Source organism: Polypterus senegalus, chromosome 12 (assembly GCF_016835505.1).
Source record: "Polypterus senegalus isolate Bchr_013 chromosome 12, ASM1683550v1, whole genome shotgun sequence".
In the NCBI taxonomy this organism is placed as follows: domain Eukaryota; kingdom Metazoa; phylum Chordata; class Cladistia; order Polypteriformes; family Polypteridae; genus Polypterus; species Polypterus senegalus.
The window spans coordinates 61,673,712-61,698,021 of record NC_053165.1 but is presented as its reverse complement, the minus strand read 5'-3'; the positions used below and the strand labels follow the sequence as shown (position 1 = coordinate 61,698,021).

The following is a 24,310-nucleotide window of genomic DNA, read 5'->3' as shown; positions in this document are numbered from 1 at the left end:
TGAAATGATAGCGTTCTTCAAACTGGATAAAAAATCTTTATAACGTAAAACGAATTGCGGCGAAGTGAGAGTGGTCAGAGTCACAATACCACGGAATCCCGATTAAGACATTTTATATCTTTGCAGACCATCGCTTTTCTTGGGCAATCAAACTGTTTTTAATAATGTACTTGATGTATCCAATAAAATTATTACTGCCGTCCTCGAGGGCTATTGTTGCTTAATGAATATGGTAAAAAAAAAAAAGGTTTAATCAATTATGATTATCTTACCTGTTAATGTTCTTTGCCTTTTTTCCAAACATACCATACTGTACATCCTTTTAAAATTTTCCGCGAAAATACAGCGTGTCTTTGAACTTGTCTGCAGGACGCTGGAGGCGTCACCGTGGTAACCGCCTTCTGCAGGCTATTATAGGCTAAGTTGTTCTGTTCCCTGTAGTGTTATTGGTGAAGGGGCGGAGCCAGATGCCGTGCAAATCTGCTCCGTTCCGGGTTATTGTCAGTTTCGGCAGCGCGTTGCAGAGGGAAGGTACGCCTGCAAGAGAAAGATAAGCTGCCGCCTTAAACCTGCCTATTACAAATGTATACATGCCTGAAGGAAACGCGCCTCTGCTAAAGAAAGAAGTAAATCCAACAATAAATTAATAGTCAAAGGAAAAAACAGCCATTTGTAGTGTGACGCATCGGCAAGAAGACAAGAGTATACGCTCACAGGCAACGGAAATCGGCGAATACACGAATTTTTCAAAGGAGAATAGCGGTTTCCCAGCCAAGATATTAATGTTCTGCAGCCTCCAGCCTCTAAAGAGCAGCACGCAACCACTAACATAACAGATCTTTCGGTTTCTGCTTCAGATCGAAGGGATTTAAACCTTAAAAGGCTACACGGGTTTGTTACCAGAGGCCAATGCATTTCAGAAAAAAAATCTTTAAGGAAATAGATTTCGTAGTTAAGGGCGATTTAAACGGCTTCTGATTTTAACATATAGTCTCATCTGTCTGTTTCGAAAACGGGAAACGGAATATACAGTTTCTCCCACTGTGCGCATTCAGCTTTATCAACACAGGACATCTAAAATTCCTGTTCTTTGGAATCGCCTATGGATAACTGGCAAAAAAAATTGTGCTTTTTATTGTGTAATAACCAAGTGGAACAAGAATACGAAGTGCATTTGTCCATCTAATCACTTCCTTTTCAAGATCAAAACCATATTTTTCTGCTTTGACAGCTTGGATGTTTTTTTAATTCTCATTTGAAACCTGGGTGTATTGAAAAAAAGAAGCGTATTGTAAAATCTGATTTACTTTTATTGCTTCCTTTTTGGATTAGTATACGACAGAAGACTGAAAACATTTTAACTGGGAACTCATTCGTACTGTTTGTACTGTCTCGCTGCTACACCGGAGCTGTAACAAGAAAAAAAAAACACCGAAATTATTTTTCATCTGTGTGTGTGTGTGTGTGTCCGCGTGTTTATGTGTGTGCGCGCGTGTGTGAGAGTGCGTTGCCTCCGGGAAATTAACAATAAAAAAGGGATTTTAAAGGATTATTTCTGAGTTCTGCTTGCCCAGGATGAGATCTCTGCCTCCCCCCTGGATCATATCGCTCTGAATCCGATTTCCAGGCTCTGCTACCAGGAACTGTAGTGTTGGATCGATTTATGGTAAATACGAAATATTTAAAATATTTTTTAAGTTGCATATGTTATCTCAATCTCTCTTTCGTATTTATATATGTTTATGTACGGTGTTACCTATGTATGTCTTTAATCTATGGAGAGATTATCTAATGCAAAAGAAGGACCATTGCAACAGTGTTATCAAATACATACTGGCATTAGGCTTCAAATCTAAAAGTCAAGTCAAAACCAAATGTGTCACATATACATGTATACATACGTTTTGTATCAATATAAACTCATATATATATATATATATATATATATATATATATATATATATATATATATATATTTGAATTGCTTATATAATATTCTTTAAAGTTCACTTATTTAGTACAGAGTGACATATAAAACCACATATCTAATAGAGTATGCATTTAAACTTCTATAAACAACGGTGTGCATATTAGAGTTGACAGTCTTCTAATCTGAAGTTATTTATTTTTCGGTTACTCCTTAGAATAGATGTGTGATCCACTCTGTAAATATGCGATTTGGTGCATTAATACTTTACAATTAGCAGTTTTGTTTTAGGAAGACGTATATAAGTGTGTAAGTTTACATTGCTAAGCCTGACGTCTCCAAATGAGCATGAAAATTAATACATGCGGTACGAAGTTACGATCTTTTATATAGGGGGAGAAAGGCTGCAGAGTCCAACGAAAATTGTAAAGTGTAAGCGATAAATTAAAAAGTAAAGGTACAAACTGTACTCTCGCGAAAAAAATTTTAAAACACAAAACAAGAACGGACTGTTTCGAATAACAGTTCAGTGATAGAAATGTCACACTTGTATGGGTAGATTTTAATACTGATTATCACTGAAGACTTCATTATTTTATGAGCGAGAGAGATGGATACACATTTATTTCTAATTACAAAACACCTCAGAACTCTGGCACTTTCACTACTACACCTAAAAATATACCAAAATGCGCAACTTAAAAATGAAACATTTTATCTATCTATCTATCTATCTATCTATCTATCTATCTATCTATCGTTTTAGAGTTTCATTATTGCTCTCTGGTCTTAAAATGACAGGTGAAATAATGAAAGGAAAAGCTCGGCTGCAAATTCACCTATTTCTGCTTTCTATTTGTTTTTTTTTTTTATGCCTGGATGGAATCCTAAGACCTGGCGAGACAGGTTTCCCGTCAAATGACTTGCCCGCTGAAGTCGCTGAGAATGCATTTTCTGGGGGTGGTTTTTCTTCCGACTCTGCCTTTTCTTGTAGTCGGGTATTTACAGTATACATACATTTATGTCTTCGTCTTTTTTAAGAGACAGTTGGGTTAAATATTTAGGTTTGGTTTTAACGCGACAACAATGCCGAGTTTCACAATGTCACTTTTACAGGAACAAAATTGACGGAACAAAATTGTAAAGGAGGTCTGGATTGTATATGTGAAAAAAAAAATCATCATTGTTAAATCTGCGCAAGTTTGCCCAGTGTAGTCCTGTTAAATGTAGCAGGTGAATCCTTAATGCAACTATGGTGAGACGCTTTAAAACATGCTTCACAAAAGGAATACAATTCACAGCACTTAAAGGGTGAATGGTAGCCTTTCTCAGATGTATAAAAAGTAACCATTCCTTGTTTTTAGAACAAAGAATGCATAAGTTTGGAATCTTGCGAATAATTTGTCTTAGCGTTTAAGGATCAAAACTTTTTTTAGGCTTAAAAACATTGAATATCTGGAACTAAAACTGAATAATAAATGCAATTAAAGGACACAAGAATAAATTTTATATTTGTTTACATACATCCATCGATTTTTTGAGCAACCTTGTAATTCTCAGTAGGTAAGGTTGTATTGTAAGTATCACGTTTAGTTTTTGCATTTTGTGATATAGGCGCGGTTTAAGCTATCTGAGTGATTAATAAAATAGAATTCGTTCTCATTAGCTCGTGGTAACAAATATACACGCTACGACACCAATTTTGCTTGGCCTTGTGTCTTGAAATTTGCAGTTCGCAATACTGATGGGCAGACTGACGACATCTAAAGGTCGCAAACCGCCCAGTGAAGTATATGAAAGATGTTCGAGTTACTGGACTGCTAGTTTTTCAGAACAATCGAGTATTTCAGCCGCACACATTGCAGTATTAAGAGGTATTTTTTCAGAACAAAATAAAGAAGATTAACAGGTGTTAGTATTTTTATGCGCTACATGTGCCAATCCTTACACCTATTTTCCAAGCTCTCTATAACCCTGAGCAGGGTCGCGGAGAAGCTTCTGCAAGTCTGTTTTTTTTTTTTAATAGTTTTGTTCGATTCCCGACTAGGCGGTCAACCGTGCGGGACAACCTGACAGTTTAAAGTCATGTGGACAATGTTTTTGGTTCAATCGATGTTTTCTCCGCATGCTCGCGAGTGTTAGTCTATGAGCTGGTATCCTGTCTTGCCCAATTTCTATCTCAAGAGGTTACCAGCAGGTTAAACTTCACAAGACTCCTTATTGGGAAAAATGAGTTTCGCCACTTAAGTAATTTAAAACACAGTGTGAAGTCCACATTAAAACTGCCTTAATTTTTGTGCGTATATTAATAGGAATTTTCTAACTGCACCAATACTCTCATTTTTTAATTACTACAAATTTTTGTAAAAATAGCAGGCTGAACCTAACACACCATGAATTGTCGAGAGGAGCCGACCAGCCTGAGGGCGATTAAATAAATATTCGTCGAATTATTGACGCACATTAACAATCAGTTGTATGCAGACCGGGTGAAGTATTTGTGCTTTGCGCATGCCGCTAACTTACCAATGCATGTAATACAGACACTTGATAACCTGCAGAAACGTCCGAGAGGTGCAGTGCAGCTGTGATTTTGGAGCGGATTTCACGCAGGAAGAGAACTCGGTGTAGTGCCTTGGTTGATTGGCTTTCTTAATAACTGTTTTTGCATGAGTGACAGACTCGCTCAGAGTGATTTCTCCTCAATAAGCCACTTTTCCCTTTGAAAACGCCAACAAGCTGTGTATTTGGTCGTGGAGCCGGGCTCTCAAGCACACCTCCGGCTATGGTAGTGGATGGTTACTTTCATATGAAGCATTTGGCTTTAGGAAAAAGAAAGAAGCAAAAAAGTAGAATTGCAGTCTCACATTAGCTCTCCGAAAATGACACGGCAGGTTTTGTTTCAAGAGGTACGTTAAGTTCACTCTACTAACAGCCTTATTATCACTTTATAGCTAGTCGGAAGTATTTTAGGATGCTGATGGGAGTTTATTGAACAATGTGGGAGAACCTGCCAAAAGAATGGAATTGCACCTTTCCAAGAGACGAGCGAAATGTGAATTTAGCATAATTCTGGCAGACTAGGTGTGTTTTCCTGTTGCGGGTGAGAAGTTATCCATAATGCTGCCTCTTAGTCCATTGAAGTGGACAGTTTTAATTGGTCATCCTATCTGTTGTACAGTTGCTTAATGGTTAATAGTGGTACACCTAAGGCTGGGTTATTAGTGTTTGTGTAGGTGTCCACACGTTTTTGAGTTTTCTTATAAAATGCATGAAATGTTATTTCTCAACTCAAAATGCTTAGTTTGTGTGTGTGTGTGGGGGATATGGGCTGCATCTTTCATTCAGTGTTGCTTTGTTAATGTGGATATATTTGACATCAATATCATTTGGGTTATTTTTTAATGGATCAGATCTATATCTCTGCTGGTATGCTTTCTGTGTTATATTTATATGCACTACCTGTGTTCACATGAGCTCAAAAAATACTACTTAGGTTACAGATGGGAAACTGTACATATTCTCATTTGACTCCCTTTTATGATGTTCATCTAACATGTCCATAATGGAATTATATTCTATTGAGAAAAAATAATGACCTTAAATTGTTTAGAGAAAAAAGTATGGAGGCTTTGGCAGCTTTGAGCCCTAACTGTTCATGAGTAAATCAGTATCCATTTCAGTAATATCAGATGGGTGGAATGACGTTTGGATGACCAGCAGTATGGTCATTGTTTCAGAGAGCCCAGCTTTTTAGCAGTCCACATGGAACAACTTTTTCTGTGATGCTTTGATATGAGATGATGTTATTTAGAAGTGTTTTGCTGACTGATCTACTTAATTGTCTTTTAGAAGTTCATCTACTGGAACATCCCCTCATTTTTTCATAAGCAATGTGAATGAACTAAAAGGCTTGATTTGGCAGGTTTAGTTTTGGAACAGAGTAACATTTTGTACTTCATAACATTGTGTTTGGTCTGAATTATATATATGTGTGTGTGTGGGGCACGGTGGCGCAGTGTAGCGCTGCTGCCTCGCAGTTAGGAGACCCGGGTTCGCTTCCCGGGTCTTCCCTGCGTGGAGTTTGCAAGTTCTCCCCGTGTCTGCACTCCGGTTTACTCCCACAATCCAAAGACATGCAGGTTAGGTGGATTGGCGATTCTAAATTGGGCCTAGTGTGTGCTTGGTGTGTGGGTGTGTTTGTGTGTGTCCTGCAGTGGGTTGGCACCCTGCCCAGGATTGGTTCCTGCCTTGTGCCCTGTGTTGGCTGGGATTGGCTCCGGCAGACCCCCGTGACCCTGTATTTGGATTCAGCGGGTTAGAAAATGGATGGATGTGTGTGTATATATGTGTGTGTGTGTGTATATATATATATATATATATATATATATATGTTTTTTAGGGGTGTCATGCCTATTTTAAAATAAAAAAAGTTTTTCATAAAACCAGTAAAATTAATATAGCTAGTCATTTCTCAATGTAAATAAAATTACTAAAGAGTTTATTTGAAATTAAATTCCTTGATTGCATCTGAGCTGTTCTTTGTGAAGAACCTAAGGATCCAATATTTCTCAGTTCCTCTGTGAACGTGAATTTTGTTAAGGTGTGAAATTTCATTTTTTCACTCTGTTATCTCCAACCCCGTGGTGTTGTGTTAAGTGTATTGTTACATTGTGTTAATTTACAGCAGCACATTGGTGCAGCAATTGAGACTGCTGCCTCACAGCCCCAGAGATATGGGTTCAATTCATGCCCTTTTCACTTTGTGTTGTTTGCATATTCTTCTTGTGCTCCCAAATCCCAGGTACTGTATGTCATTATGTAAATTAGAATGAGTAAATGAGCCTGAGTGGGAGTGGTATCTCTTCTTGAGCTGGTCTCTACCTTCAACCATGTACTTGTGCCATGGTTTTGTACTCTCTGGGGCAAAGGAAAAGATTTTTATGGGAATTAATTGATGAGTTGATTTTACGGTATGTGTATACCAATCTCCAATATGTAATACGCTTATATTTTTTGTATTCATTATTTTGCAGTTTTATAATTTTACCATTTGCTTTCACTTGTTGTTGGCTCCCATTTGCTGTCTAGCCTTCCAAAAAATGAAATCAGAATCTACTCACAATTTTGATTTCCTTGTCCACACATAAAATTGCAGTTAAACAACAGAGGCACATGCTAGGCATATGAATTACTTTCCATTAAAAAGGTTTTCTTTTTGTACCAATAAGCCAAGAGACATAGGTGTATGCAAGAGTCCCTTTTCCTTCAGCGTTTATTCCACCAGTCAATGTAACTCTTCAAACATTCGTTATAAATTGCCCCTATACTTTCCAAATTTAATAGCTATGCTTTTTTGTGAGCATAACAGAAAGTTTTGGGCTGTTGAGCAGAAATGTAGCTCTAAATGAGAATGATGAAAAGTAAAGCATATTTCTTAAATTCAGAGATAATGTACTCCAGTTTAATTAAATAGCCTAAGCTCCCTATCCTCTTTATACACTATGTATAGGTTAGAAAACAAGAACTCTTTGAACCTGGAACTTCTGTCTGCTTCCATCTAAATGGCAAACTTTTTATTTATTCTTTTCAAAGTCCTGATTTTGAGTCTCATCCTCTGCCTCTTTGAATAGGGACTGCAAGGATTTGTCAATATAGAGCTGTCTCTTCAACTCACAGACAGCCCCTGTGGGCCCAAGCCTGTCACTAGGGTCAGTGCTCCTGCTTGACTTGATGTCAGTGAGTGGAACATTTTTTTAAAAAAAACAGATTGGTATACATTTTTATTTTGATTTCAGCCCAGACGATGAGCTAACAATGTCAGTGTGGCCGATGGTGTTGTGAGTGACTCGAGATTAACTCCTGCAGTGTAGAGAAGGTCTATCTTTGTTCTTGGAAAGATATCTCTGCTCTACAGTTGTGGATGCTCATCTCCACTCTTTTCTGTGGGCGTCCATCTGTACCCATTTCACAGATTTCACGTTTCAGGTAGTTTTAATGAGTTGGAATTGGGATTTATATCTGTGCCTTGAGCAGATTCAGTTGGAGGCGTGCACAGATGTAGCTCAAGTGAGATTGTCACTCATCCAGACTATTGGCAATCTGCATCCAGCTGTGCGTACTTCACAGATTTGACGTTTCAGATAGTTATCCTGTGCCTGGCTTATTCCCTGTTTCTGCTCTGATTGTTGGCAAGTGAAGAATTTACGCTTGGAAGGGCAGAAAGAGAGAAAAGGCATGGGGGCTGAGGAGGAGGAGTTGTATGTGAGAAATGTCCCAAAATATGAAATGCTTACCTCCAAAAAACCAAAAACCATGACTGAAGGAATGTATTAAAAGGAAAATAATAATTTCTACCTTTGACAAATCTGATAAAATATGTCATTAATACCATCCAAGCTTCTCAGTAAATAAGCTGACAGTAACTTACTGTACTACTCTACTACTTTCATTCTTTCTGAACTTTGGGAAAGATGGCATGTAATTTGTAAACAGCAATCATTTGTTTATCACACACCAGGTCAAGGGAGAAGTGCATTAAAAATGCTGTTTTATATATTCCCTTGTGATATCATACCTGTGCACAATTCAAAAGAATTATATTTTCATGGAAATGCAGTATCAACAGTTTGTAAAATAATTATGATTCTAAACATTTAAACAAATAGAAAGAAAGAGAGAGCAGTCACCTACATGTGACCCTCTTGTTCTTTTCCATTACACATTCATCCGTATTTATTTCATATAGAATTTTAATTTATCATGTCAATGGAAGCTGTGAATGACATGTGAACAGCTGAAGGCATACCCAGCAACATTAATAATAGTATGCTTAACCAGACAGGCATAATACTACAGAGAAAGGAAACCTATAATGCAGTTTTGAAATTTTGAAAAGCCAAGGTGTGAAAACCCATGCAGAGCAGTCAATAATTTTAAGTGGTGAATTAAATAAAGTGTAAGTTTTTATAAAATATTTGAGCTGCAACATCAAAAATCACATTGGCTTTGGAAGGCATGACAGTCTCCCCAACAGTTTAGGCCAATGGCCATTATATTACTGGACTCTCCATAAAGCAGCTGCAAAGAAGGATTACAATAATTAACTGGATCTAAATAGAAAAAATAATTGGAGAACAGAAAATAATGCCTAGCACTTCACAAAGTATTACTGTTGGGGACTAACTGCCAAACTCAGACAGGCAATTTTTATGCACCTTTTTTAACTTTCTGATTGTTAATGTTGTCTACAAATATCCTGCCATTTATAGATAAAATGGTGAGCATTCCTTTTCATTTGCTGTAGGCTTTGAGAGGCAGTGACCTAAGTATGCTTCACTTTAGAAAGCAGCATGTTAGATGTAAATTATATAATTGAGTAAGTTAAAGGGTTTTTATGGCTATCATTTGCATAACCCAGAGTTCATGGCAGGGTGACAAGCTATGTTTTCAGGATTCCCTTTTTTGACAGTCCAATTATTAGTGCCTTTTGCGGGTTAAGCTTTTCATTTACGACAGTTTTCTGTAATTAGCTACAGTGGGTCACAAAGCAACCTTCATCTCTTCTGTCGAACAGACACCGTGATGCTAAGTGGCCTCTCTGCAGACTGCAAAGCTTAGTAACTTACAGTATGTATGGGGCTGTCAAAATAGTCTTGCAGCAACAGTAAGGAAGAAGAGCTTATAAAGCAAGCAACATTTTACCTAAGAAAAAAAAACACTTATTTTCAATATTTCTTCACTGACTGCTTGTCATAGGAATACCGAATTATACTTCTAGAACCCTAACCTAGCTCTTTAAGTCTCACTCTAGACCTCCACTGCGAAGTGGCTAAAAAGAATTCAGAACTGAAAGTATTTAGCCTGTATTACAATTATAGAGAAGCCATCTAACATAGCAAGCTTTTAAAAATATCATGAGGTATAGAAATCCTGCAGCGTCTCAACAGAATCCAACCCTCTTCTGCTTTGCTTGCAGGGTTTCAAAGGCAACAGGAAAGGGAACCATTCACTATAATTAAACAGAATGTTACAAGTGGCAATTGACCATAACAAATCCTTCAATGCAAAGTGGCCAAAACATTACGGAAAAAATATTCAGCCTGGTTAAGAAGAAGATGACAAAAAGTATTTCAGGTGGGAACCATTTACCTTATCTGGACAACATGAAAAGATATCTTATATCAACAAGGCTGCAAAAGTATTAAGATGTCAAATCAAGTAATTGCTTTTGAAATGCCACAGGACAGATCACCACCCTTCTGTCTTTGCAAACGGATTTTCAACATAATTAGGAAGGGAAATCATTCAACCTGATTAGACATAAAGTTACAACTGTTAGAAATGTTACATAAATGTTACAAATCCACTTACAGGTGGCTGAAAACACTTGGCTGAATAACCAGAATGTTGATTAATAAGCTCCAGTTGTTATAACACCAACTACATTGTAGGTAGTCAAAGGTCTCAGCAAGGGAACCATTCAGTCTTTGTGATAGGAAGATCCTTCATTAACAAGCCTGATAAAATATGAGACTCCTTTTGAGTAGTGCAGCAGTTACCACCACTTTCTGCCTTCACATGCATATTTCCAAAAGCATTTGGAAGGTGAGGACAGAATGTTAAAAAATGATACCTAAAGTCAGCAATTTTCTTCTCTCATGGGGCTTAAAGAATGAGGACTTTGATAGCTTTATTAAATAGTATTTACTCTGCCAACTCCGTGTTTCTAACATTACTAAATATTTTTAGAATAGCCAACAACAAGCATGTACAAGAGAACTGAATCGGAGAACTCCTTTTATGCTGCACTTTGTGAAAACATTAGGGCAGAAATCATGTAAACTATACAAAATAAAAGTATAGAAAAATGTTTTATTAGGTCTTCCTCGCTACTGAAAAATATATAGTTGTAACAAGATTAGAGAGCTTAATTGCATTCATTTTGCATGGTTTTCTTAGTATTTTATTGTTTAAGCAGAAATTCAGCAGCAGCAGAGAAAAAAACAATTTACTGTAAAAAGTATTAATGTTTTTTTGACCTCTGTATGACCCTTACAAGTTTTTTCATTCATTCTGTGTTACTTTTTCCTTGAAACAAAAACGAAATCCCCTGATTTATGGCTTCATGGAATGCACTCCAAAATGGTTTACTCTGGTAGAATGAATTCTGCAATACTGGGAGAAACATAGATTTGGCATAAATTAATCACTACAAAATTAAAAGGAGACGGTCTGAAGCTGTGTATGTGATTGATTAACCAAAGAATAAGAAAGGGATTCTCAGCGAAGTGTATTTATAATCTCTGTAAAACAAATCAATGCTCCTGAATTGCGTGATGACATTGATTGCTTTGCAATGCGGAGAACGCGGCAAAGGAGAGACAGGAAGGGTGATCATTTCAAAGTTAATCTACTGCTGCTTTAGCCTGGTAAAACAATATGTGTCTGCATTTTGCAACTTGATTACCATCCTCCAACATTTAGGACCACCATCTTAAAAAAAAAAAGTGTGGAAATCTCTTTTGCCCAAAGAAAGTCTTTGCAAAACTATAACATTATAATTATATACAGAAGTGTCCTATAGTTAAAAATTAAGTTAAATTTATACTGCATTTTATAATTTTACTTACAAGAATTATACTCAAATGATACCTCGAAGTGACCCAACTGGTGGTGTGGCCTGTACCTTTTAAGTTGTTCAGAAAAAGAATGTGGACCACATTCTTTTTCTCTGAACCTTAAGTCAAGTCACCATGTAACTGACATGTCAAGTTTAATTGAAATCAGCCATGTTCCACATCCATATACAGCATGAATAACACACACATACATTTATAGGCTAGATAACATTTATAATGCATTTATTTGTATATTGTACCTCTTAAGACCTTGTGTTTATAATAACTATCCGTTGTACCAAATTCAGTTTTTTCCTATTTGATTCTAGATGCGCAATTAAATACAACACAATTGAACTTCCTCTCTAATTTGTGTCTATATACAGTACAGTAAGTCATGAGGACTATAAATTATCAGAGGCTTCACTAGCAATATCTGGTATGTGTTACAGACAAAAATGTCAGACTGCTGGTAAAAAGTCAACCATTGGTATTACAACAAATGACAAGCTGAACCAATTATATCCCATCGAGACGGCAACTCACCACTACTACAGTTAACTAGAAGGATTTTTTGAGTTTTTAGCAAAAAGTGCTGGATCAAAGGACTTATTTCAGACATCAAATATTTATCAAATATAAGTCATTCAGGGCAGTAAGAGGTATTTCCACAGTAATGTTTAAGAATAAATCTGTCTTTGTGACTTTAAATAATCCTGTGGTTACATTTTAACATAATACCTGTATACCATTCTAAAACCTGTATAATCTAATTTAGGGTCACAGAAGGTCAGAGTTTATCCTTGCACCATTGAGCGCAATGCAAGGAACAATACTGAACATGGTACCAGCCCATCACAGGTCCCACTCAAACACATTTTCATACTCACTCTCACATCATGACAGTTTAAAGGAGAATTGCCAGGGACATATATGTCCTCGAAGATGTAGGAAGAAAACTAGGTTACCTACTGTAAAGGAAAGTCCATGCAGACAAAGGGGAACACATATATCCACATAGACAATGACCATGTACAGGAAGGTGAATCATTTTGCCTGCATCCATGAGACAGTAGATACACTCATACCACTCCTAGTTAAATTTGATGAACCTTAAATGCTATTTTATTGAATTTCAATGATTTTGAATCAGAGATAAAGATATTGTTTATGTTGTACTCTATAGCTTTGTCAAAGTGAACTGTAAGTCCAAATGTCTGATTCATTGATTATTCTCGACTCAAAGGTGTACCTAAAATCCTCATGCCCAAACAATATAAGAAAAATGTATGAGAATAATGCTTACATGAATTGTTTTATGTTAATGTAACACATTACTTAGATTGTTCCCTTGTTGGGTGTCATAATTAGCCAATCATTTCCTAAAGGTGAGGCCTGTGGTTGTGTCTTTCTACACTTATCTTCAAGGATCATCTGCCCCTGTACCTCAGGAAAAGATTATGTATAGAATAAACCTCTTAAGCATTTCTGTGTGAAAGATGAAGAACATTTCTCGACTGGTTATTTTATAAGTATACAGATGTTTGAGAAATGTTTGTATCGTAAATATGTCTTTATTAAGAAAAGTCTTGGTAGGATAGTCTATGATTTTAATATACTTTTTCAGCATTGCTCTGTTACATCCCATCCTGGAAGTTTCCTTGATAAATGGGGTGGTTGTGCCCTGCAGTTTAATTTAAGAATAAAGGTAGCTAAGTTGGAATTAATTTGTTACATGTTGTGTGGGGGCAAGGTGGGCTAACCAAATGTTTGCTGTTGTTTCCTAACCTTGTTTTTGGTAGGTAATGTTTTTTTTTTCTTCCTGCTAGTAGAAACAGTTATGTCTTGGAAATTGTGCTTGCATGAACCATTCAGAAATTGTCCTTGTGCTTATTTTGCAGTAGAACTTTTTGCTAACAAAACAAGACAGTACTTAAGTAAGCTATTACCATTTATCTGTGCTCATTCTTAATTCTGTTGCTCCCCTTCCAGGTATGCTGTATTTATGATCTTTGTGTTGATGATTAGCCTTAGCTGTTTTGACTTATTTCCTAATTTTACATTTTATCAGTTTCTGACTGCATGTTGCCTTTCTAGTTGCCTGACTGCTGTTGTCAGAAGCACACTAAATCATTCTTCTTGCTGAAGAACTATTTGTAGTCCATTCTGTGAAGGACTATTTATTACATATGAAATGTTTTAAATCATTCTGAGTAGCTTCACTCCGTATGTGTAATTTTATTGTATACAAGCTATCAGATCCAATGTTCCCCTTGACAATGTAATGCAAAAAGAGATGTTCATGTGTGTAAAGAATATGCACAAATGTGCACAGAAGGATTAGTATACGGACATCGTATATGTTTCAGGTGAAGTAGTTAAGGTGTTGGCCCTTATATCCCAAAATTGCTGGATCAGTTCCTGTCTCTGATCCATTGTGTGAGCCTGACCAAGTTTTGTAATTTGTTTGTGTTCCAATTGCAAGGGGTAATTGTAAACAATTGTACCATATCCTGATCTAGTATGTTGCCTTAGATAAAGGTGCCTGCTACAGTAAATGTCAGTTATGAGTAATGATAGTATATTTCATATGTATTTCACACTGACATTATGTCATCTACCACAAATAACTAAAATGCTTGAATACATTGCTTGCTAATTTGTGAGTTACACTATATTAACAAAAGTATTGGGGCTCCTGACCATTACACCAACAGGGACTTTAATGGCACTGCATTCAAATACATAGACTTTAATATGGAGTTGGTCCCCACTTTACAGCTAAAACAGCTTGCACTCTTCTTGGAAGGCTTTCCACAAAATTTTCGTTTGTTTCTACGGGAATTTGTGCCCTTTTATTCTGTATAGCACTTATGAGGTCAGGTACTAATGTTCGATGAGAAGGCCTAGCTTGCAATTTCTGTTCCAGTTCATCCTCAAGGTGTTTGTTGGGGTTGAGGTCAGGACTCTGTGCAGGCCAATCAAGTTCTTCTACTCTAACTCATCCAACCATGTCTTTTTGGAACTTGGTTTGTGCACTGGAACTATGTGCATTGTGTACTATGAACTATTCCACAGTCATGCTGGAATAGAAAAGGGCTTTCCCAGAACTGTTTCCACAATGTTGTAAGCACAGCATTGTCCAAAATGTCTTGGTATGCCAAAGCATTAAGATTGCCCTTCAGTGGACGTAAGGGGCCTAGCCCAAACCCTTAACTACAGGCCCAGACTATTATCCCTCCTCCACCAAACTTCACAGTTGGAACAATGCAGTCAGGCAGGAAATGTTCTAACAGCATCCAGACTCGCCCATCTGACTACCAAACTAAGAAGTGTGATTCGTCACTCTATAGAACAACATTTCCAACACTCCATCGAACACTTGGCATTGGACGTTGTGATGTGAGGCTTGCATGCAGTTACTCAGCCATGGAAACCCATTCCATGAAGTTCCCACCGCACAGTTAATGCCAGTGGAAATTTGGAACTTTTCAGCTATGGAATCAGCAGAACGTTGGTGACTTTTACACACCATGCACCTTAGCAGTCGTTGACTCTGCTCTGTGATTTTACGTGGTCTTCTCCTTTGTGACTGAGTTGCTGTTGTTCTTAAACACTTCCACTTTTCAATAATACCACTTACATTTCACTGTGGAATATCCAGCTGGGATGAAATTTCACAAAGTGTCTTATTGCAAAGGTGGTATCCTGTCACACTACCATGCTTGAAGTCGCTGAACTCTTTAGAATGACACATTTTGTTTCACAAATGTTTGTAGATGGAAACTGCATGGCTAGGTGCTTAATTTTATACACCTGTAGCAACGGATCCGATTGAAACACCAAAATTCAATAATTAAGAGGTGGGTCCCAATACTTTTATCCATATAGTGTATGTGCAAAGGGTGAATAAACCTGATATTCATTACAATGACAGTAGAAATGTGATAACCTGTAAAGGAGACCATGACATTAACTTGGAAAAAATATAAGTGAGTTCAATATCTGATCCTAGTATGATGCAGTAGATTTCCTTGGCAGAAAGCATTAATACTGGCCACTAAGGTTACAAGGAAAGTCTTCCTTTAGCTCTGCTGGTTAGATTGCTTATGTGTCAAGAAAACTATGAAGATTTGAGCAGAAGAGGCAGAGTTTATCCCTGGTGGATAATGAAGGCAACCCCACTCTCTCTTCTCATTCTCTCATGTATTTATTTATAATCATTGTTTGAACCTGCATATTATATGAAAATGAAAATGAAATTTTCTTATATATGCATGTCGCAATAAGCATCAGATTGTCCAGAATGTGTTAATTGCTTGTTTGAATACTTAAAATCAGTGTAAAAGATCTTTTAAATGATGCCTGTAAGGATATGCATATCCTGTAACCTGCCTCATTGCTCCTTGTATTTCTCTGCAGTTATCCCTTGAGTTTATATAGTCAGACTTGCTGTTTCATTGAAATCTGATTTTGTTTTCAGAGGGTGATTTTGTCATCTTTTTTTCTAATGGAGAGTGAGGTCTGGGGAAAAAGGGTTTGTTATGACAGAGACTAGCAGCTCACCTCTTTCCTTTCCCCTCAGAAAGGAGGTAGGGTGAGATGATTGGTTTGGTGACTATGTTGCTAGGCAACATGTGCATCAACAGCAATCACTTTTCATCTTTCAAAATATGTACTGTATAATAGAGCCACTGGCACCATTTGATAGGTGCCTAATGACTAATGCGTGCTTTCATTTATTGCACCAGAAGGTAATGAGAGCATTTAAACATATGCACCTTTTAATAACGATAAGCACATTTCAAGATTTTGTTTTGTTTCAGCTATTACCTTTTTTTCTATGACATCATTGTCTGCTAATTGCAGTGTTCACCTTAGACCTTTTTAATGCTATTTGTACCAGAATTTGAGTAGTTCTGATATCCTGTGCATCTTTAGTTTTTCTGTCAAAAGTGCATTGTTCTGCCATGTCTATTAAAGTGCCCTCTCCACACTACCAGCACTTTAATTGTGTGAACAAGTGCTAGTGACCTTTAGTTTGATCTGTGCACTAAAGATGCTGAGCACTAGCCACCAGCATATGAAGAGGAACTAAAACAAAACAATAGGAAAACCTGAATTGAGATTTGACCTCTATGTTGTTTCTCATTAGGAATATAAAGTGAATCTATGGACTATTAAACTACATGTGTTACTCCACTTCTTTGGTTTAACGGTTCAGTCATTTAGCACCCTTTTTCATCCATTTTTTGATTTTCTATTACAGGTCAGCATGGAGTCTGAGGCTATCAGGGCTGAACTGTCCACAAATCAGGCTCCATGGCAGTCTACCGTTATTTTGCAGGGGACACTCATGTACACACATCTAGTCATGTAACTGCAATGCAAGACATACAAAGATCAGTGAGCTAGTAAGCTTGGTTATGTTCTGCAAGTGTTTCAGAATTAAGGCTCAATTCATAATGCTTTCCATCTCTAGATGTGTGGAATTTCCAACATTTTCTAGAAGCAGCAGTAAACCATTTCACCTAGTGACTACTTCCTAACCTCGGTGTTGCCAAAACTGGCTGATATTATTTATTTGGTACAACAGATGTATGCATGAATTTATTTTATTTTATTACTAATTTCATCAACTTTGTGTTTGCCTGCAAGTCTTCTCCTACTGCACTGGGACTAGGGTCCTGCTGTCTCTTTATGTGCTTTCTCCAAGACTGCATTACTCCTGCCTATTTAGATGCTCCAGATTTGGTTACAATGAATAGGATGGGAAGCATTAGCAGCAACAGTGCTCTGCTTTTGTCTTTGCTACGTTTTTATAATAACATCTGTCATAGTGTGTTCTTATAATATCCCCAAAGGTTGCAGAAGGATAATTCTTTATGTGTACATTTTTTGTCTGTTCCCTACCCCCCTCTTCTTCCAGGGCACAGATTGTTCAGAGAGTAGTGGGGTAAAAACAGGCTATTTGTGGCATCTTGTAAACAAACTCCCAACGAGCGAGAGGTAATGGCCTGGAACTGACAAGAACCCACTGGGAGCTTCGCTCTGCAACGCAGCTGCACAGAGGAGAGTCAAGTGGGAGGAGTGGGGGGAGGGGGTATAGTTAGGAAGCTTTGCAGAGTCGACAAGAAAACTGAAATCAAAATGAAAAACACCCCAGCCAGCAGACTTTTGAGTCTGGTGTGCTCCATGGTTTAAAACTGATGATAAGTTGAGAATATCATTGTTGCTTGGCTGGAGCAATAATAAGTCTTCTATAGGAAATGTTGCTTTTCTGTCCAGAGACTGGAAGTCTTCAGACACTGATCTTTCTCATATCAGAAGTTAAATTAAATTGTTTTGCATCAGGAGAAGATTACAATTTTTTTTTGTTGTTGTTGGGAGGTGGGGTGTGTGTGTGAATGGGGTTGAGTTAGAATTTGATTTTCCTAAGAGTGAGGAAGTGCTGGCAGAGATATCCATATTAATTACAGATATTCATCTATCCCTTACTCCATCAACTTTTCCTTTACAAGGTCACAGACAGGCACGGAGCACCATAACAGGCAGGCTCACATACACAACACAGTCATACTCACTCATACAAGTCAATTTACAGGCATCAATTAATCTTATATACAAATCTCTGAGATGTGAAAGCAAATCAAGGTACCCAATATACACCCATGCAAACAAGGTGAGAACACATAAAATATACAATGACGGAGAAAGAATGAGGAATCAAAAAACATGTCCCAGCACCTACCAACCATCATGCTTATGTTACAGGCATTACAACATTAGAACAATCTAGACGAGAACAGGCCTTTCAGCCCAACAAAGCTAAGTAACCTAACATTCTGTTATCATTCTTAATGATTTTCTGAACACTGCCTGGCAGTTGATAGTGATGAGTCAACTCCTAAATCCTTATCATTGAGTATACTTTTAATTTTTAGACCTCACATTGTGTATTCAGACCTAACATTTTTGCTTCCTACATGTAGCACTGTATGTTTACTTACATTAAATTTCATCTGCTTGAGTGAACATTCAACAGAGAAAAAATATGATTTTTGTTATGCATTTTATTATAAATATTTTATTTATCATTTACAGCTTATTCAATACTGTTTATTTAATTTTAGGTAGTGTCTTCTTCAGTGTTCTAGCCTATATATATATATATATATATATATATATATATATATATATATATATATATATATATATACAGTAAAATCTAATGTATATATTCAACCTTCTCTACAACTGAATGCTAGAAATAGAGTTTAATAAATTTATGAATTCAAGAATATTCTTAGTTCCTTTATTACTGTATTGCCATGCAATTGACTTAACTACCATCTAAGGCTGATTGCAACATTTCAGAATTATGTTATTTCTTGAGACTAAACTGGCCAAGTATGAATTGGTGTGTCTGTTTTACAATGGACTGTTAAATTGTCCATGGCTGTTGCCTGAATGAAAGGCTCCTGTTCATAGTAACCAAGTATTTGAAAAAATATAAGAAACAAATTAATGGATGTCAGACACATCTACCTAAAATATGCACATATTTGTATTTATTTATTTAGTAGATGACACCTTATTGTCATATATTATTGCAAGCCAATAAGTAATATCTAATAAAATATACAACTCACAAGTAGCACTAAATTCTTTAGCACATACAAAATCACTGTAAATAATTCAGTCTAATATAACTACTGTATGTGTATACAGTGTGTGTGTGTGCAGATAGAGATATCAGGCTTATGAAATGTGCAGATTTACTAGAGTTAAAGTAATTGGGATCTCCATTCCATAGTTTCAGTAGCAGCATAAAGGAAACAGATAATAAGGTGTATTGCTGGTAGGCTCACTTGCATAGTGCCCTCTTCTAATATCAACTATGCTTTCAATCACTTGTTTAAGTAGTACTGTATGTCTTTTGTGGTGTATTTTTTACACCCCACCATGGCTAGAGAAGCTCTTACTTGGTCATCAACGTTACTGCCATCTGCAAGTAGTCAAAAAGTAGTTTTTAGTCAGTGTGTTCTTCTTGTTTGTTCTCTTTCACCTGTTGTCTTCCACAGTTTTCTATATAAAGGTCGTTCTTTCACTTGAGTGAAATGTGACCAACAATAATCCTTTGTAGTAAGTCAATTAATATTATCCCTTAAGTCTTTAATAGCTGAATAGTTGCTCTACATGGCTGCCTGTACTCTGTATATAACCTAAATTTGTATTTGTATACATATTATTATGTACATGATTATAGAAAATAGAACAAAAAGTTCAAAGAGCAATAAGTACTGCAACATTCTAAATAAAGTTCAGGCTGCAAAAAAGGCATGGATATCTTAGCCTGAATCTAAACACTGCAAAACGATTGCTTTCACTCTTATTGCAGTTTTCTCACCTTTTCTCTATTATATGATTTAATCACTTCCTTGACAGTTAAGCATTTCCAGTCCACATCCCTTGTCTCCAAATTCACCAGCTAGCACAACTAGTAATTAAACGTCCACCTTAAGGCTACTACTTCTGGAACCATTCCTGGAACCACTACAAAATGTCAGCTCAATAGGGAGGCTTAAGGTAAGCTAAGGTTGCACTACATAACCTATAAGCTTGTGACACTACATTATCAATAAGCTCTGAACTGTACTAAAGGGTCATGTATCTACAAGTTCCTTTGGTGTGTCTAACTGTTTTGTAACAGGGCCTCTAGTGGCTTGGGGGCTTTAATTTTGTCCTGCCAGTTATTACAGAAACCCTTCTGGGACAGACTTAGCTGTGTATGTTTTACCTCGAATTGTCCATGTCTAATGCTGTGTTCATGTGCTCTTTGACTATTCAAGTTGTGATGTTTCACCATCCTACTTCAGCGTGTTCAAGTGGATTTGTGGTCAGACCATTCAAAGAAATGTGATAAAAAGCATTTTTTTGTGAAAATAAACAGCAAAATAATTATAAATATCACTTTGCTCTAAATTCAATTTGACCAAAAAATGGCATTTTGGGCTGAACAGGGTATATGTTTTAGTTTAAAAAATTGACTAAGATGAAAAGTCATTGTTACGTCATAAGTCATACAATTTGAATAGCTTTGTTTTCTCCGAATTGTCTGACATGTATTTCCAAGTTTAAGAGCATTCACGTGGAATTTCTGACTCAGCAACTCTGAATATTCTTTCTGTCTGACAGCATGTGGATGCAGAATATGGTCAGTGGTGGGTTGTTCATTCACCAGCATGGTCTTCTAGACAGGATGCCTGTTCAGGCATATCTATGGTCTCAGAGCACCAAGTGACTTTTCAATCTTCTTTAAATCCTTTTTTATGCTGTTTCTGCCCCAACAGCCCCTCATCAAACTAGTAACCCATTTATTTATATAAGTTATTTGGACATATTTAGCTATTAAGAAGAGGCACCAGGAGATTTACATGTGTTATTATTTTGTCTAGCTCCTCAGAAGGTCATTTTGGCACACTTGTTTCTTATTTCTCCTCTTGTTATGACCTTGATCGCCTTATTGAAGATACAGCATCTCTGTTCATAGCAATGTTATCTTCTCTGACCCAGAGTCCCTGATTAGAACTGCTATGTGATACTACCTCACTTCGGTCAATGAGAGGATTGATTTTCTTATGTTGCAAACTTGAACTGCCGACGGGGACTACCGCCTTCCTGACACATGTTCCCATAGCAAGCTTTTTCTTTCATTTTCTTGCATTGCCTGCAGCTCAATTTTCCAAGTGCCCTAAAACTAATGCAAGGGTGGGGTGATGCATTATAAAATCCTATCATTCATCCTATTGAACAGAAAAAATATTTATTGGATTAACTATTTATCAAAAAAGGCTTGAAATATGGATAGAGTTCTAGTCCACCTTCAGAAGACACTTAGTCTTCCATCTAAACCTTTAATACTGTGGCCAAACAGAGGGTGTGTCCTTCTGGGTTTGGATCTCTTACAAAGGACAGACCACAACACAGTTTGCAAACATGACATTTTTACAATTAGGAAGATCTACAGCGTATAACAAGTTGATATTAGGCTGGGTTCACTCCATCAAGCCTCATTATTTGACCAGTAAATTAAAAACACATTAAAGTTTTGAAATGAAAGAAGGCTCTTCAGTACATTCAAGCAAAGTTATTTTTTCTTATTTTATCTTAAATGACAGGACAGAATCTTCTTCTGCAAAGATGGTTGTGTACCGTGGTGCTATATAGTGACTACTTGTCTAATAAAAATGCTCATTCACAGTGATAAAGTATTTCCTAGAGGACACCTTGGCCTATTATCCTAGGATGCTTGAACATGATCTAGCTTTCTCAGCATCAAGAATCTTATGTTGGTTTTTAGGTATTCTGAGAATTTTATGAATTATCTTTTTTAATGTTATACCTGCCTAACTTGTGATGTTCACATCAAGTCAAAGTCAAAGTGAACTTTATTGTCATCTCAACTATATACAAGTATACAGATAGACGAAATTGCGAAGCTCAGGGTCCACAGTGTAACAACATGATGTGCAAATAATAAATTAAAAACAGAATTAAAATTTAAAAATTAAAAAAATTAAAACACAAACAAGACAAGACATTGTGCAAAGAAAAGACAAAGAAGTAGCAGCAATATTGATGTGTAAGATATGTAATATAATAAATAAATAATAAATAATAGACCTAGATAATACAGAAATTATCAGTGTATGATAATAGTTGTTTAAGACGTGTGTAAACAACGACAGGTCAGAATGTTTCACAGCAGAAGGATATCAGGAGGGTAGCCTGGGGTTAAGGAGTCTAACAGCTTGGGGGTAAAAACTCTTCTCTACAGCCTGGCAGATTTGCCTTTGATGCTGTAATATCTTCTCTTGGATGCCAGAAGTGTGAAAAGTCCATGTGAGGGGTGTAAGGGGTCCTGCACAATGCTGCAGGCCTTGCGGACACTGCGTTTGTAAAATATGTCCTGTAGTGAAGGGAGAGGCACCCCAATAATGTCCTCTGCTGTCTTCACTATCCTTTGCAGGCGCTTGTGGTCGGATATGTTGCAGTTGCCATAACAGACAGTGATGCAGCTGGTCAGAACACTCTCAATGGTACCTCTGTAGAACATGGTGAGGATGGAAGGGGGAAGACGTGCTCACTTCAGCCACCTCAGGAAGTGTAGTCTCTGCTGGGCTTTCTTGATTATTGATAAGGTGTTATGTGCCCTCGTAAGTTCCTCAGTTATGTGCACACCGAGGAATTTGGTACTCCTAACAATCTCCACATCTAAACCGTTGATGCTGAGTGGGATGTGGGCAGGACGTGATTTTCTGAAGTCCACAATTATCTCTTTTGTCTTGTCAACATTGAGAGATAGATTGTTGTCTTCACACCATGCAGACCGCCGTTTCACCTCATCTCTGTATGCTCTTTCATCATCCCTGCTTATCAGTCCCAGCACCGTCGTATCATCCGCAAACTTGATGATGTGATTGGTGTTGTGCGTGGCTGTGCAGTCGTGAGTCAGCAGGGTAACCAGCAGTGGACTAAGCACACAGCCCTGCGGTGCTCCAGTGTTCAGTGTGATGATGCTGGAAGTGTTGTAGCCCATCCAAACTGAATGGGGCCTCTCTGTCAAGAAGTCCAGGATCCAATTGCAGATGGTGTTGTTCAGGCCCAGCCTGCTCAGTTTTACATCCAGCTTTGAAGGGATGATTGTGTTGAAGGCAGAGCTAAAGTCTATGAATAGCATCCTGACATATGTGTCTTTTTTATCCAGATGTGTCAGGAAGAGGTGAAGGGTAGAGCATATGGCATCCTTAGTTGACCTGTTTGAGCGGTATGCAAACTGAACAGGGTCAAGGGAAGCAGGGAGATTAGTCTTTATGTGTGACATGACTAACATATGAGTCCCTCCAGAAATCTAGGAGAAAACAAGGTTTCTGTGGATTTCCTAGTAAAACCAATTAAAGACAGCTCTGTCTTTGTGAAAATTAAAAGCAAAGAATATGCATTTTTCTTAATATCACATCATTGTAAATACACTGTGACTGACAAATGATTTTTCTGACAGTGGTGATTATTGTTACTTTTACCGTTACATCACAACACTGAGAATTTGGGTAAAAACGTCTCAAAAAGTTTCTACTGGGAACTAACACTTAGAATTAAATTCACATTCAATTTCTTACTGGGAAACTTGTATTTTATATTTATCCCTGAGCATATGAGGCAGCATTAGAATTCCACTATATTTTCATCAATTTAATTATCAGACACTACTAGTTTGACTTTAAGTGGAGGAGCAGTTAGTTCTGCTGCCTCATGGATTCAGCATCCTAGGTAGCAATCCTGTTCATTGTTGTTGCCTGTGTGGAGTATGAACACTCTTCCTATGTCCTTCCTATGCATGAGTGAGGGGGTTTGCATAATTGGGCCTTGCAATAGAATGCCCCCTCCACCCCCTCATGTAACATATGTGACCATCAGTTGAATAAAGCAAATTTGAGAATTTTAGACTACTATTATGGTTGTGACACAGGAATTGTAATATCAGTAGTAAGCCATATAGTAAGGCATTGCACAGTTATAGAAAGAAGTAATGACCTAGATAACTTAAAATAAGCAAATCTTGTTGTACAAGACTCAGTGGTGCATTATTTCTACAGTGGTATTATGGGGAATGTACCTGATGCCATGCTAGTCTACCATGGCACCTTAATAACTCTTTATATAGTGTAGTAGTGTCTTCTTAATCATAGTGACTTCTTGA

At 37.2% G+C, this 24,310-nt stretch overlaps 1 protein-coding gene across 2 annotated transcripts in view; it reads left to right on the top strand.

Annotated features, from left to right (window-relative positions):
• The first annotated feature begins 520 nt into the window (after nt 1-520).
• fam222a (family with sequence similarity 222 member A) overlaps nt 521-24,310 on the top strand; it is a 103,345-nt gene continuing 79,555 nt past the window's right edge. For both annotated transcript variants that reach the window (XM_039771797.1, XM_039771798.1), the window contains exon 1: nt 521-1,666. The gene's annotated coding sequence lies outside the window, so the exon portion shown is untranslated. The remainder of the gene's footprint in view (nt 1,667-24,310) is intronic.